The sequence below is a fragment of the Polypterus senegalus genome, chromosome 10 (assembly GCF_016835505.1).
Source record: "Polypterus senegalus isolate Bchr_013 chromosome 10, ASM1683550v1, whole genome shotgun sequence".
In the NCBI taxonomy this organism is placed as follows: Eukaryota; Metazoa; Chordata; class Cladistia; order Polypteriformes; family Polypteridae; genus Polypterus; species Polypterus senegalus.
In genome coordinates, this window is record NC_053163.1 from 167779115 (window position 1) to 167794495 (window position 15381).

The 15381-nt window shown below is 44.8% G+C and overlaps 1 protein-coding gene across 2 annotated transcripts in view; it reads right to left on the reverse strand.

Moving 5' to 3' along the window:
- vstm2l (V-set and transmembrane domain containing 2 like) overlaps window positions 1-15381 on the reverse strand; it is a 68881-nt gene that overhangs the window by 13090 nt on the left and 40410 nt on the right. The window lies entirely within an intron of this gene.

Genomic DNA, 15381 nt, shown 5'->3' on the forward strand with positions numbered 1-15381 from the left:
AAGCGGAGTTCAGGCACACGTCACGAAGCTGCTGAGTGAGGACAACCTTCGGCCCACTGCCTGGCTCTCGGATTCGTGCAAATAAATCGGTACGGCAAGCAGACTCTGATACACAGCGAAATGAGAGAAGTCGCAAAATTATAGAAAAAAAATCCAATCTAAATCCGTTAAGTAGTTCACTTGTGAAAAAAGACAGACAGACAGAGAGACATTGGATTTTATAAATTATATATTAGTAAACCTTCAAAATAAAGTCTCAACAGCATTTCTGGAGCTTAGCAGAGCCTGATGACTACAAGAATCTTCACCAAGCAGCTCTGAAAATGTCTGCTTTGTTTGGGTCTCCATTCCTCTGCGAGTCTGACGTGAATGTCGTGAAATCAAAGTTCAGAACACGACTGGCAGACGAACATTGAAATGACTCCATGAGAGTGAACCGGAGTGGCTCCACTCCACCACACACCTCAGTGCCAGTCATCTGACCAACTGAACAACACGTCACACGTGCGACTGGACCTGTGAATAAAAAGTGACACAGTGACATGTGACAGAATGACAAATGAAGAAGTCAGATCTGTGGATTTGGAATTGCATTGTTTTGTTTTGACAGCCTTCAAGTTTTAATCCAGTAGTGTGAGATCCACTAGAAAATGAATAAAAGGCACTTGCAGGTGAACTCAATATTTTTTGTGATGTTTTAATGAAAATGTGAGTTGTGGACACCGACATTTTGTAAATGTTCCGGCAAAACAAACTTATTCACTTTGTTGAGGTTAAAATAAGTGATGAGAAGAAACGTTAGAAAACATGAGGCGCTCTCTGCCATTTTAATTCTGTAAAAGGAGCTCTCAGGGGGAAAAAGGTTGGAGACCCCCTGATCTGGAGTCTTGAAAGAGATTTCACCAAAGATGCCGGTCTTTTCACACCAAATCCTCAGTTTTGACCTCTTTTACCTCAGATGTATCTTGGTTCAGCACCACACCACACAAGAAATCCCGTCTTGTGTATTTATCGGCCTCAATTAACTGCCGTGTGCCTAATAGACTTCCTTCGTTCATTCTGCCAATGCTCATCGCCCACTTGGTTCAGGTGTACGGGTATAAAATGCCTCCCGCTTGTGCGTTTTCTCATTTTCTCCCAAACGTAAGTCACCATCGAGTAGGATTCGACTGCTACAATCCCGACATGTTGTCGTTTTAGATTGCGAGAATAAAGAAGAGCATTGGGACAGTCTGGTTGAGAAGAGGCCATTGAGCCCAGCAAAGCTCGTTGATCTGTCGCGGAGTTTTGAAGGTCCCTAAAGTCCACCACACTACTTGGTGTCTCATTCCACGCGTCTGTGCTCCTCTGTGTGAAGACAGACTTCCTAATGTTAGTAGGACACTTGCTAACACTGCGTCCCTGTGGTCTAATTGAACTCCTTTTGAAGTCACCATCTCAACCCGGTGGACTAATTCCCTTCACTTCACTCGTGTCTCGTCTTGATCTCTGAAGAGGCTCAGCTCGTTTCATCATAACTCGTCGCCTGTAGAGATTAAAATGACATTAGAAGGAGATCTCGCAGAAACATACCATGGCTTTCAGACCAAATGCTCGATGTGGAGTCCTTCTGCCGGAGTTGTAGCAAATGTCTCCCTTTTGTCTGAAGCTGTGTCTTCTAAGCCAGCGTTTCTCAACCTTTACGTATTTGCGACCCGAGTTTTCATAACAGTTTTTTTTGAAAGGAGCCCACTAATACCAATTTGCTCTTTTTTAATTAATGAGATATCATAGATGCATATTTTATTATACCTACTAAACTTTTATCGACACTTATCTAACTCTATATTTATTTTTCTAGTATCACAATGTAGTTTTAATGTTCATTTGTTTTAGTTTCAGTAGATGTATTTTTCATATTTTCAATTCTTGTTTTCTTTTTTTCACATCTTCGCCCCCCCTTTTTTGTTACTTCGTGCCCCTAGGGTGGCCCGCCTCACACTTTAAGAACCACTGGGCTAAAGGATTTTAAAAGAAACATCTGTGACAAAGTTGACTCTTAAATGAAATATAAAAGAGAATCTCTGCAGTCTCATTTTGGAGACCAGTAACATTTTCCAGTGGGGTCTCCATCCATCCTGACCGAGCTCGAGAGGATCTGCAGAGAAGACTGGCAGAAAAAATCCTCAAATCCAAGTGGATGAAGCTCGGGGTGTCAAACCCAAGAGAACTCCAGGCAGGAACGGCTGCCAAAAAGGGGCTTCAACTGAGGCCTCCACAAAGGGTCTGAACACTTACGTCAATGGGAGATATCCATTTTTTAATATATTTGCAAAAATTTCTGAAGTCCTGTTTTTGTTTCGTAATTCTGGGGTATCGAGTGTTGCTTGATGGTGGGGTTGGTTGGGGAATTATCCATCCATTAACCAACCCAATATATCCTAACTACAGGGTCACGGGGGGGTCTGGTGGAGTGAATCCCAGCCCACAGCAGAGCGCGCACACACACACACACACACACACACACACACACACACACACACACACACACGCACGCGCTAGAGACAATTTAGGATCGCCAGTGCACCTCACCTGCATGTCTTTGGACTTTAGGAGGAAACACACGGGGAGAACATGCAAACTCCATGCAGGGAGGACCCGGGAAGCAAACCTGGGTCTCCTTACTGCGAGGCAGCAGCGCTACCCACTGCGCCACCGTGCCACCCATGTTAAATTATTCCACATCAAAATGTGGAAAAAGTGAAGGTGCTCTGAAGATGCCATACTATCAAAATGATCTTTAAAAACAACAGCAAAAAATAAAAAATAGAGGGTATAACACTGGGCTTGTCTAAAAGGCTACACAATTCAGACCAAACATAACGAAACAAAAAAGGAATCCCAACAACTCCCAGCGCTGGCCGTCTGCCTGGCTTATATAGAGAAAGTGGGCGGTCCTCTATGTAAATGTCATGGTGGCCCCGCCCTAAAACTCTTGTCTTAAGGGGACAGGGCACTTAATACAACACATTAATACAATAAACAACATCAATTAACAATATTCAGAAAACAAAGGTGAAAAAATATTATTAATAAAATAATTGATAAAATCGTATTTAACAAATGACTCTACTTGAGCCAGGGACAAAATCCCAGCCTAAATATTACACAAGTGACGCTGCATCCAGCGGCTCGTGGAAACATTTAGCTGTCAGCGCCATTTTCCTTTCCTTCTTTATTGTGATGCCCCGCGTCCGACGCCAGGCTGGTCGGTTCATCACATTATAACGGCCGGCAGCTACACTACCAAGACCTGTGGCCTGGATGAATTACCGAGGCCAACCGAAATCTACCAAGCTGTACCTCTAACAAATAATATTTTCCCCTCAATCGACGGTTTAAACACAAGCACACAAAAGCAGATATGTAAAATAGGGGTATAAGTATATTAAATGAAACACAATAGCAAAAAATGCAAATTCCACACATAGAAAATATATAATATGTATATCCCTCCACGAAAGCAGCAACGTGAAGCACCATATATAGAATAAGAAACCCTCCCTTACTCCTGCAACGTATAACAAACACAAATAACAATAATGAATGAATACTGAAATGAACGTGAACTTGAGTCCGGGTTTATTACTGTCCTGAATACCGATGACTGATCAACAAAGAATGGACGCGTTTGAATCTCCTAGAAAAATGGAACAATCTCACCGTTCTTCCTCGGCATATGGTGGAATAATGAAGTCCAACCCCGAGGTTTCTGACGATGATCGAGCTGTCGCAAATTGTGGAGCATGATGTGAAAAATAGCAAGTTCGTTGTCGTTGAAATGAAATCTCCGTCTTCCTTCTCCCTCATCCTCTTTCCCTCCTGATCGTTTAAATCATAGACATATATAGATAGACGCCGCATTCACTGTGTTGCCCAGTCGACACGATACGTCAGCGTGTCCGCCATATTGCGAGTGGCAAAAGTGCCATTTAAACTAACACAGGTAAGACGTGGGAACGGGGTTTTCTGATGAAAAGACAAAAACGTTTAAAACAGTATCGCTTACATTGAACAGATTTTGGCGAATCATTTACATGCAATTATTTATATCCATTTATACTCTAATAATGACAATTATTAAATAATAATTATTATTTCTATTAAATAATTCCTCCCATATAAGTAACATTTCTCGGACTGCTTTCTTCCATCTCCGAAACATTTCTAGACTTCGTCTTGTTCTTACACAATACAGTACTGAAGTATCGGTTAATGCCCGAGTCACCTCACGTACAGATTACTGTAATGCTATTCTAGCTGGCATCCCACAAAAACGTATCCATCACTTACAACTTCTTCAGAATTCTGCTGCCATGATAATAACCTGCTGTTCTAAATCCACTGAACACATCACACCGATTCTCTCTCGACTTCACTGGCTCCCTGTTCACTACTGACTACAATACTAAACACCGCTCTGAACATTTCAAGCTCTCCACACCTCGCTGATCTCCTCCAGACTGGCACTCCTGCCGTTCACTCAGATCCTCATCTGCAGCTCGACTTTCTGTACCACACGTCAGACTCAGTGCTATGGGAGCTCGAGCGTCTCTCCTGCTGCTCCTCAACTCGGGAATTCTCTTCCCTCTCTCATATTCATCAGCTCGATTCGATAACACATTTTAAAACTGCCCTCTAAACTTATCTTTTCAAACTGGCATACCGATTGTGAATTTTGCACTGGTACTGCCAGTTATCTTTGCTTGTTTGCCAATTATTGCTTTTTGATTCATCATTCTCTTGTTTTAATTTTACTAATGTTGTTTAATTTTACTGTAAGGTGACCTTGAGTGCTAAGATTATAAAACGGGATTTATATAATATAACCAAAACAATTGTTCAGCCTTACCCATTTAATGTAATCCCCCAGGATCTGGTTTGGAGCGCACAGCGGTTTGTACAACCCCAAGCAGCACATTATCCATTACTTCACTCCGCAGCAGTGCCACTCGCAATACGGCGGCGACGTTGACGTACGAAGCTGCTGGTCATGCGGCGTCTAGTAATTCAGTGTCTATGGTTTAAATAGTAAAGAGCCGAATGTAACTGAATGTGAACAGGTGCTTTCCATCCTGGGGCTGCGGTCTCACTCCCTCATCTGTCCCCTCTGCACTTACGGGGACAACATTCACTGACGTACACACAACAGACAGTAAACGGGACGATGGAAACAACACGCACTCGGCACACACATCGAATACATTATTACTATGTAGCCGCGCTACAACATTAGGAACAGAGCCTCCGGAAAATTCCAAATGACATTTTGGAGAGCTGATGCACGTTGATGCAATAAAGCCCTCAGCCACAAGATGGCGCCAAGAAGCGCACAATGCACATCAGTAAAAGTCGCCTCTTAATCCGCGTGTGCATCGTTGCCGGGATTTGTGCCCATTGTTGTAAAAACGGATTAAGCTGGGATCATCTTTTCCCTAACAAGTTGATTGGTTTGTAGCCATAACATCAGGCAGGACTGATTCAATTAGGATAAACGGCTCTAAATCTGCGTCCTTGAACTTAATCTGATCAGAGTGGAGCGGAGGTGAAACTTGACTTTTAAACCCCCCCAAGACACCGGAGCACACAGACAGGGTGCTCTTAATTTAAATGTCGGAATACCGGATGGAAAAAGATGAACAGAATACTGTGTGACCAGAAGAGAGAAAGCTCTCCAAAGAGCTGCTCAGCACAACGGGTTTCCATCCGCGGCATTTTTGCATGCACCCCGGAAACGACTAACATGGATTTCGATTCACTAAAATTGCCCCCCTAGACCCCCTCGCCCAAACCTATGTGATTTAAACCAGCTTGCTAGGACCCCAATTGTCTTCCTCTTTATTTTTTAAGGAATCTTCAGTCCACAAGGAGGTGGTCATTTTGGTTTTGTTTACTCTCTCCATCTATCCAACCCGCTATATCCTAACTACAGGTTCTCGGGGATCTGCTGGAGCCAACACAGAGTGCAAGGCAGGAAACAAACCCCGGGCAGGGCGCCACACACCAGGGACAATTTAGGATCGCCAATGCACCTGACCTGCATGTCTTTAAAGACTGTGGGAGGAAGACACAGGGAGGACACGGGAAGCGAACCCAGACAGGTCTCCTAACTGCGAGGCGGCAGCGCTACCCACCATCGTGCCATCGTGCCGCTCATTTGTTTGTTTGCTCTCTCTCTCTCTCTCTCTCTCTCTCTCTCTCTCTCTCTCTCTCGTCAAAAGGACGAATGTGAAATTACAAACAGGGCCCTCCTTATGTTAGCTGGAAGAAAAATAAGAACGGGAAATAAATTGTCAGGCAAAGTAAATTTAGTTTTTTTTATTTTAAAGAAGTGATTTGGAAAACGAAGAAGATAAAGCTCAGCATTGCGTATTCCATTCTGTACTCTCTGCACCGGCGTTGCAAATAAATCTTATCAGATAACAGGACTCATTTCACAAGGTGCCAAAACACATAACTAAGGGTGTTGGAAGGCAGTACAGATTATTCTTTTTTTTTCCCTCTTCTAAAGAAACTCTGCTATATCATCAATAATTAAGTAACGTGTTGGCTCGGGCCGGTCAACATCCAATTTTGAATTCTGCTACAAGTGGGCGCGTTGAGCGCCGTTCACCTCCTCGGCTGATGTTTTATTATCTCTGCTCGTTTTTCTCTTACTGAAGACAAAAACAAAAGACGTTTCCCGTCTCGTCCTTCCTTTCCTCCGCCCTGCTCTTACTAACACTAATGATTTGTTCCCCTGATTCATCCCCACCTCCTTCCTACCTTTACTGCGTTTAGGTAGAAGTTAGCGCTCGAAAGTTGATCTTTGACGGCTCAGAGATTCTCATTTATGCTTCATTAAAGAATCCTCTTTGGCGCAAATGTCTCTCCTAACATTCCTTAGGGGGAAACAAAAAAAGGAGCCATTAGGTACAACTCCGGTAAAAGGACTCCAGATTGAGAATTTGGTTTGAAAAGCGTGGAATATTTTTTGCGAGATCTCATTCGAATGTCATTTCAGTCTCTACAGGCGAGGAGTTATGACAAAAACAGCTCAGTCAGAGATGAAGAGGAGACCAGAGTGAAGGGAATCAGTCCACCGGATCGAGTCTGTGACTTTAACTCTTTTAGGGCGACTAAAGTGGACATCCGGGGCAAAGGGCAAGAAAAGCTGTAAACGTGGATAGGACGGTGACGGCAGTCTGTCGCTGAAGCTGCTCCTCTGTCTGGAGATGATCCTGTTCAGTGGATTCTCCATGATTGACAGGAGTCTGCTCAGCGCCCGTCGCTCTGCCACGGATGTCAAACTGTCCAACTCCGTGCCTACAATAGAGCCTGCCTTCCTCACCAGTTTGTCCAGGCGTGAGGCGTCCTTTATCTTTATGGGGCCTCCCCAGCACACCACCGTGTAGAAGAGGGCGCTCGCTCAACCGTCTTGGGATTAATAAAGTATCCATCTATAAAGTATAATAAAGTATCTATCTAAAACTCACTGTAACATTATGGGTAGACCCCCTTAGACTTATTGACCTGACGTTGAATCCCTGCGTGGAGTAAATAGCATGGCAGTGACATCAGGTGAGAGACGCAAATGCACAAAGCAAAATACTCCGTGTGTGCCATTTATTTAGTTACAGTCATATGAAAGTTTGTGACCCCCTCTCAGCCTTATAAATAATCGACTCTCCTTTCAACAGTAAAGATATCAGTGGCTTGTCTTTCATTTCCTAGGAACATCTGAGCACTGCGGTGTTTTCCGAACTAAGATTTTTAGTGACGCAGTATTTAGTTTTATGAAATGAAATCAAATGTGAAAAACTGGCTGTGCACAAATGTGGGTCCCCTTGTCATTGTGCTGATTTGAATGGCTGTCACTGCTCAGTGCTGATTACTTGGCTGGATGAGCTCGTCAAGCCTTGAACTTCATAGACAGGAGTGTTCAGTCATGAGTGGTCAAAGGTATTTAAGGTGGTCAATCACAAGTTGTGCTTCCTTCCCTTTGACTCTCCTCTAAAGAGTGACAGACAGCATGGGATCCTCAAAGCAACTCTCAAAGATCTGAAAACAAAGATTGTTGAGTCTCCTGGTTTAGGGGAAGGCTACAAAAAGCCATCTCAGAGGTTTAAACTGTCAGTTTCAACTGTAAGGAATGGAATCAGGAAATGGAAGGCCACAGGCACAGTTGCTGTTAAACCAACTCAGGTCTGGCAGGCCAAGAAAAATACAGGAGCGGCATATGAGCAGGATTGTGAGAATGGTGACAGACAACCACAGATCACCTCCAAAGACCTGCAAGAACATCTCGCTGCAGATGGTGTATCTGGACATCGCTCTACAATTCAGCACATCTGTATGGCAGGTTGATGAGAGAGAAGCTCTTTCTGCACTCACACCACAAACAGAGTCGCTTGTTGTATCAAATGCTCATTTAGACAAACCAGATTCATGTTGGAACAAAGTGCTTTGGACTGATGAGACAGAAATGGAGTTATTTGGTGAGAACAAAAAGCACTTTGGATGGCAGAAGAAAAACACCTGCTACCTCCTGTCAAATGTGGTGGAGGTCCCATCATGCTGTGGGGCTGTGTGGCCAGTTCAGGGACTGGGGCCCTTGTTAAAGTCGAGGGTCGGATGAATTCAACCCAATATCAACAAATTCTTCAGGATAATGTTCAAGCATCAGTCACAAAGTTGAAGTTACGCAGGGGTTGGATATTCCAACAAGACAATGAGCCAAAACACAAAGGCATTCATGCAGAGGGAGAAGTACAATGTTCTGGAATGGCCGTCACAGTCCCCTGACTTGAATATCATCGACAATCTATGGGATGATTTGAAGCAGGCTGTCCATCAAATTGAACTGAACTGGAGAGATTTTGTATGAAGAATGGTCAGAAATACCAACATCAGAGTCCAGACCCTCATCACAGGCTACAGGAGGACAGCGTCTGGAGGCTCAAAGGAGCAAAAGGAGGCTCAGCTAAGTGTTGATGTCATATCTCTGTTGGGGTCCCACATTTATGCACCTGTCTAATTTTGTTATGATGCATATTTTCTGTTAATCCAATAAACTTAATGTCACTGCTGAAATCCTACTGTGTCCATAAGGCATGTCGGATATTAAAAGGAAGTTCAGCCAACGATACACAAAAATCCAAAGAATTACGAGGGTTCCCAGACTTTTTCATACGACTGTATTTATTTACTAGCCAACCCACGGCGTACCATACGTCGCATAATCAGGCCGGTTTTTTAATAATTTTTAAGCACAGGGAGAAAACTAACATTTGAAAAATCAGTAATGTAATAAATCAGCCAGAAAAGCAACATTGTAACAATGCACAGAACGAACCAACACACAATCGTCCGTGCGGCGCTCAGGCGTGGAGGGTGGAACGGCAGGAGAGGAGAAGGACGTCCACTCGCTCCCTCCGTCATGCCAGTCTGCTGATTTCTCATCCAGTATGCACTGCCCGCTCATGTGCCCACCTCTAACTCGTCACTCGAGTCGTTGTCGTCTTTACACAATCCAGATGCACCTGTGACTCACGTAGATGTTTCATTGCTGTGCGGTTTTGGCTGCCTTTCTATGTATAATCCACCAAGACACCCGACCACGGTGGTAGCGAGATGGGAGGGCGGTGTGTACAAAGTGCAGGAGCATCTAAGAAGACGCACGTTTGTCGCGGATGCGAATTGCTGTATGTAGCTTGTAAAACAGTTTGCTATGGTGCACGTGGTCGTGCGTCGTAACCGAAAACTCGTTTTTTAAAGACTGCTTACTTCATTGTGTTCTAACCTCAGTTGTAAAGGAACGTTTTAAGGATCCCATGGGATACCCCTCGCAAACCGTTTCACACGCTGCATATGGCGATTCACCTCCGCGAGAAACATGCCTCTATGAACAGTCAGCGTGGGTCGGAGCTGCATGTTGCCTCTACGACAGACGAATATAAATGACGCCGGTTTTTCTGTGTCGTCATGTCCGAGTTGGTGGGCGTGGCTCTGCGAGTTGTCGTCGTATCCAATGGTCTTAAGGTTGGTGGGCGTGGCTCCTTCCTGTGTGCGCCCCTTCCGGCGTGCTTTCCATGGTCGTCTTGCCTTAGTGAATTATATATATAGATTTTTTGTGTATTATAGCTGGCTTATCGAACTCCGATTTTGATGCAAGTGATCTGGAGGTCGAAAATGAAAGTCGGGTACGAGCGTCAGCTGATCGCAGTGGACACCCTATGAGGACGACACAGACCTGCCGTCGATCCGTGTGAGGAAACTTGGCTACTGGACTCCATCAAACACCACAGCGTGCAGGTGGACACTTTGGGTTATCAGCCACTTCAAGTTGTCGTTTTCCAGAAAATGAATTTCAGCTTATGTGTGATGAGACAAACAGGTATGTAGTGAGGATGTGAGTTGACGTACCGCAGAGGCTCATGGAACATAAAACTGTGACATTTGTCACGGACGAGTATTTTCTGTTGATTTATGTGTGGCGTGACGTGACACGTGCTTTGAGTGCTATTTAGATTTTTTGGAAAAATATTTAGCCATGAAAGAGTTCAAAAACGAGTTCAACAAGAACGAACACGGAGGACACAGTTAGAAACTTGTTAAGGGTCAATTTCACACAAACATTAGGAAGTTTGTCCACAGACACCTGGAATAAGCGACCAAGAAGTGTGTTGGACTGCAGGGACCTTCAAAACTCAACAAACTCAGCGACAGATCGACGAGCTTTGCTGGGCTCAATGGCCTCTTCTCAACCAGATTGTCCCAATGCTCTTCTTTATTCTCGCAATCTAAAACGACAACATGTCGGGATTGTAGAAGTCAAATCCTACACGATGGTGAATTACTACAACGTTTGGGAGAAAACGCACAAGCGGGAGGCATTTTATACCCGTACACCTGAACCAAGTGGGCACTGAGCATTGGCAGAACGAAGAAAGTCCATTAGGCACACAGCAGTTAATCGAGGCCGATAAATACACAAGACGGGATTTCTTGTGTGGTGTGGTGCTGTCCAGGTGAAGGATACATTTATAAAATAAGGATGGACAGCACGGACGACGCAGATCTGGAGGAATAGTGGACTTCGGCCAAGACTGACAGCCGAGCTCGGCACCTTCTGTGGTTCAAGTATGGTTGGTCATAGGAGACGTCACAGTAACCCAAGATCCTACATGATTTTCAAATTGCCCCGACTTTGAATTATTTTCGTCTTTACGACATTTGGTCTTAACGCCTGACGACCTGCACAAGCCTGTTACGGGTGGTCTTCCAAATTCTGCACTCGGCTTTTCAGAGGATCTCTTTACGCGTAACGTTCTCATTTCTTTGTTTATTTTAAAAATCAGGTTTGTAGTTTTAGTTTTGTTTTCATGGGCACCAGTTTGTCATAAGCATGGGAGGAAGGGTTGGGGGGTCAAAGGCTACAACACAGATAATAATTCAACAGTAATGATAATCATAATTATACTCAAAAAGGCAAGGCTCGGCAAAATACAATGATCAGAGTGGCAACAGGAGGGCACTTCTTGATCGACTGCTTGAATTCAAACCTTAAACCTTCATAGCAGCCAGCTCACAAGTTTCAGGCCTGCACCTACTGAAGCCAGCAGGTAGATTTAGGGGCTTAGCTGAAGTCGGGTGAGCCTCTGCTGGGCAGGCCATTTAGGATTCTTTCCTTCTCCTTAGCTTTGTTTTTGGAGTCCTCGCCCATTTTTGGCCTTGAAGGAAGCTCTCGTATCCTAACACCGCGGAGTGTAATGGCTACCCAATGGCACTATAGGCCTTTTCACGTGAGCTGCTCCCTGTCAGGTTAGGGTTAGGGAAGCTCGCTCTCCTAATGTTTCAGATTTACAAGAGGCAGGCCTGTGGGGTGGCGACTCCTGCGTTGCTCAGTTGGGCACATTTTCTAGACGTTTGGTATTTTTTCAAGTCAATGTTAGTTCCACACAAACACAGTATACAGTTGTGTGAAAAAGAAATTGCCCCCTCTTACAATACCATGATTTTTACGTATCGGGACATAACAACAAAAAAACTGGGAGCGGTCCCCCAACCGACTTTCTCGTGTACTCATATATGGCGATGGATATTCGAGGAGTAAACTGCAAGACAAGGTGCGACGATGCGGCTTCGAGTCCATGCTCCCATCTTCTGTCTGGGAGCCCTTGAACCCGTCAGTGTCGGTAATGTTACCGATGAGCTTAGCAGTGAGGCAACAACATAGCAAGGGGATGGCGAAAAAGTGCAAAGTGCTTTTATTAAAACAGTCAATGAAACAAAGTGTTCAAATCAAAGAGTGCAGTGTCCAAAGTCATTCAATAAATTATCCATAGAATCAAAACGTGGAGGTAAAAATCACTAAATAGAAAAAAAGTCTTCTTAAAATAGCACTGGAAGCAATCTTTTTTTAAAATCAAGCCTGGCGTCTCTCCTGCTCCATCCATGTGGAGGTCAGCAGCTGACGTTTTCTCCATTCGACTTCTGGTCTGAAGGCCTCCCGATCCCTGGCTTCAGTTGTGCACTCATCCCAGACCGAGGCTTGGCTTTCACCCAACGGCCAGGACGCACACGCTGGGGAATCCACCACCAAAGCCTCCCGACTCCCGCTGCCTTCATAGCCTTACGCGGCCTGTCGTCGTTCACCTGGTCACTCCAGCTTCTTGCTCATTCGGCTGCAGTGACCGCTTCCTTCTGTCCCCACCGAGTTCTTGGGGCTCTCCTTCCAGCTGCCTACCTGCGAGCCTGCACTCGTTCACTCGCTCGCTCACCCACACTGCTTCCTGCACTCCTGCAACCTCCGTTTCCTTCTTTTTCTTTCTTCCTTTTTTCTCCCTCCAGCCAACTCGCGCTTCTGTTTTATTAAGAGGGCGTGGCAGCTGTAGCAAATTAGCAGCCCCAGGAACAATCACGGATGCGGGCGGCCTCTCACCTGCGCACTTGGGTGAGAAAAGCCCACACCGCAAATCGCCCGGAGAACTGCTTCAGCCACACAGCCACCATGCCCCCTCACCGAGCCGCGAGCGCGGTGATTATCTATTTAAAGTTGGCCTTTAACGGGAGCTGGGGACCCGCTATACCACACAAGGATTCTAGTTTTATATGATGTACGTCAACAACAAATCAAATCAAATGAATTCTTATAAAAGTAAAGTTGAATAAATCGGACTCTGCAGCTGCACGAATAAAAGGTAAAGTAGCACTTCAGGTTAACGGTAATGGCTCAAAAGTTGATAAGAGATCTACGGTTTGTACCCAATACTTGTATGCAGAATTTGGTTGACCGAAGTGAGAGCGTCCTCAGGTTATCGGGTTTACACACACACACACACACACACACACACACACACACACACACAATTCCAGGAGGTCTAAAACATTGAGATTCATCAAAATCTTGAAATGGAATTTTGGGAGGACTCCAATACTCTCCTTGCACTTCGTATGCGAGAAAGTCAAAAACACGTCTGCTCTTTAGCAGGTTCTGAAATGATGTAAATGTAACCTCGGGTGCGAGGAAGAAAAAAAACGGTATCAACTGTAACGATTATAAGTATTTAACTCACAAAATAGCAATGACTGTATTTTGTATTAATCATGCTGCAGAGAGCTCTATGATGTTTTACTTCTGCATGATTTGATCTTCATTTAGATAGGAAAGGAATTAAGTTTATGCACCGAATATGAGACTGGCTTACATTCTTTTATGAGAAAATGCTGACCTCTTGATACTAACAGAACACCCCGTGATATTAGAAATCAATGCGATCGGTTTCTAAATTCTTGCTTAAAACAATAAGAAACATGACCCTTATGGATTAATAAATAAGGATTTATTAATCTAACCAGACAAAAACTAATCAAGATATTAAAGCTATAAGAAGTCACCTTCACTGATGACCTTAAATGGTCAAGTCACACTGCGGCAAAGTCGAGAAAGCCCAACAACGCCTCTACCTCCTCAGGAGACTGAGTAAGGCCCGGATGTCCCCCACAACCCTGTGCAGATTCTACAGGGTGTACCGAGGGACCCGTCCTGACAGGCTGCATCACATCCTGGTACAGCAACTGCTCAGTTCAGGACTGCAGAGCTCTGCAGCGGGTGGTGAACACAGCACAGCAGAAGGCGGGCACACAGCTCCCTGCGATCCATGACATCCACACTACAAGCCGTCTCAGGAAAGTGAACCGTCTCAGGCGGGACCCCAGCCTCCCTGCACTGTCGCTTTTCACCCTCCTCCTATCTAAAGTCCATTCAGACGCACACCTCCAGGTTCAGGAACAGTTTCTACCCAACTGCAGTCAGACTCCTGAACAATCAGTAACCTGGTGTCACCTCCACTGCCACCTGCACATTCACTTCTGCCACCGTCTCGATTTATTCCTAGGATTCTGGTTTGATTTATTTTCTTATTTATATTAATTTATTTATTGTGTGTTTATGTCTGCAGGGACACATCCAAGCAAGCATTTCAATCTACATGGTACTTGTACACATGACAATACAGAATTAAAAATTGAAATATGTCACACATTATTGTTTGTCTGAGGTTGTATTTATCTCATGTATGACTTGCTAAAGACCAGATTACGTCTGAACTGTAAAACATTACAACTGCAGGAGGGGGTACTTTCTTTTGCACATTTATCACACGACACTGAGCTCCAGAGTTCAGCGTTTTCAATAAATTTGAAAAAATGTCTTTACCTTCATCCATCCATCCTGCTATATCCTAACTACAGGGTCACGGGGGTCTGCTGGATCCAATCCCAGCCAACCCAGGGCACAAGGCAGGAAGCAAACCCCAGCCAGGATGCCAGCCCACCGCAGGGCACACACACACTAGGGACGGTTTAGGATCGCCAATGCACCTGACCTGCATGTCTTTGGACTGTGGGAGGAAACCCACGCAGACATGGGGAGGACATGCAAACTCCACGCAGGGAGGACCCTAACTGCGAGGCAGCAGCTCTACCCACTGCGCCACCGTGCCGCCCTGTCTCAACCTGCGCTGGCGTTTTACGTGGAGTTAATGGTTCATGAAGCACCACCGGGAGGTAAAAGCCTAAAACATGGTGAACGGGTCCACTTTCAGTTTCGGTAAAATAAAATACGCCTGCCGTGTTTCCGACGCACATTCGTGACCACAAAAGGGGATCTTGAAATGATCGTTTTATCGCATATTCCTGGCGCGTTTTTTCTCGCCGGTAAGGATGCGTTTTCTATTCATACAAATACAGAAGACAATCAAAACTTAACCAACCAAGCAACACGACACGTTTACTGTGATTTGGTCTTTCTGAGAGGCCGGTTAGCGGAAAACTGCAAGTCCCAGACTTTCACAGACAGCT